Below are 1,118 nucleotides of genomic sequence, written 5' to 3' on the forward strand. Positions count from 1 at the left end.
TGAGTCACTGTGCCTGGCCGGAATCTGCCATTCCTGTCTCAGAATTAACTGAAGTTGTATTCAAAATTTTGTTTATATGTACATTTGTCTGAGGAAAGGGGCTTTGACTTTCAACAAAATTCTCAAAAGGATCCAACCTCAAAGATGCTGAGAACCACTGCTCTAGGGATTTTCAAGAGAAAACAGGCTTAAGAAAGGACTGGTTTGAAGTATAATTGGCAATTAAAAGATGGACTAAGGGCTGAGTGCGAAGGTTCATGCCTATAATCTCAGCACCTTGGGAGGCTGAGGTATGTGGATCGCCTGAGGTCAGGAGTTCGAGACCAGCCTAGTCAACATGGTGAAACCTCGTCTCCACTAAAAATACAAAAATAAGCCAGGCATGGTGGCAGGCGCCTGTAGTCCCAGCTACTTGGGAAGCTGAGGCAGGAGAATAACTTGAATCCGGGAGATAGAGGTTGCAGTGAGCCAAGACCTCACCATTGCACTCCAGCCTGGGCAACCAGAGCAAAACTCCATCTCAAAAAAAAAAAAAAAAAGAAAAGAAAAGATGGACTAAGAAAACATTTTGATTTTAGTCACGCAGGAGCCATGGCCATTGCTACCACCATCATAAAGACACGCATTATACTTACTGAGTAAATGTTCCATAATTCTGGGGTCCAACTATTGCAGACACAGCAATAATCACAGCTGGGATCCCGTAGCCTACAGGGTACATGAACCTCTTCTTGAATCTGCCCATGCTGGTGTAGTTGGCCACCCTGAGGTTCCTGACGGTGAGGAAGAGGTGCAGCCCTTCCAGGAGCATCCAGGTGAAGCAAGCCAGGTAGAGGAAGTGCAGCAGCCCTGCAATGACGGAGCACAGCACCTGAAGGGAACAGAAGAGTCAGGGGTGTACAGCAGATGTGGTCTGTACCTGATTATATGCTCAGCACGTAGCATTTCCTGGATGCTGCCTGGAATTTCTATTTGAGCATCTATAACATTTTGCCTGGGGGCTAAACATTTTCTGAGGACTTCTGCTACTTATTGAAGTCTGTTTACATCATGCATAGAGCAGGGTAGAAACCCAAGGAATACATGTCGTGGGAACAGCCCCCAAATGTATAATAAAC

The 1,118-nt window shown here is 45.8% G+C and overlaps 1 pseudogene across 1 annotated transcript in view; it reads right to left on the bottom strand.

Annotated features, from left to right (window-relative positions):
* Positions 1–1,118, bottom strand: part of LOC105530128 — a 56,785-nt pseudogene that overhangs the window by 17,859 nt on the left and 37,808 nt on the right. The window contains exon 6 of the transcript XR_001004600.1: positions 606–871. The product of XR_001004600.1 is annotated as a putative EGF-like module-containing mucin-like hormone receptor-like 4 (transcript). The remainder of the gene's footprint in view (positions 1–605; positions 872–1,118) is intronic.

Source organism: Mandrillus leucophaeus, unplaced genomic scaffold (assembly GCF_000951045.1).
Source record: "Mandrillus leucophaeus isolate KB7577 unplaced genomic scaffold, Mleu.le_1.0 Scaffold8, whole genome shotgun sequence".
NCBI classification, from domain to species: Eukaryota; Metazoa; Chordata; class Mammalia; order Primates; family Cercopithecidae; genus Mandrillus; species Mandrillus leucophaeus.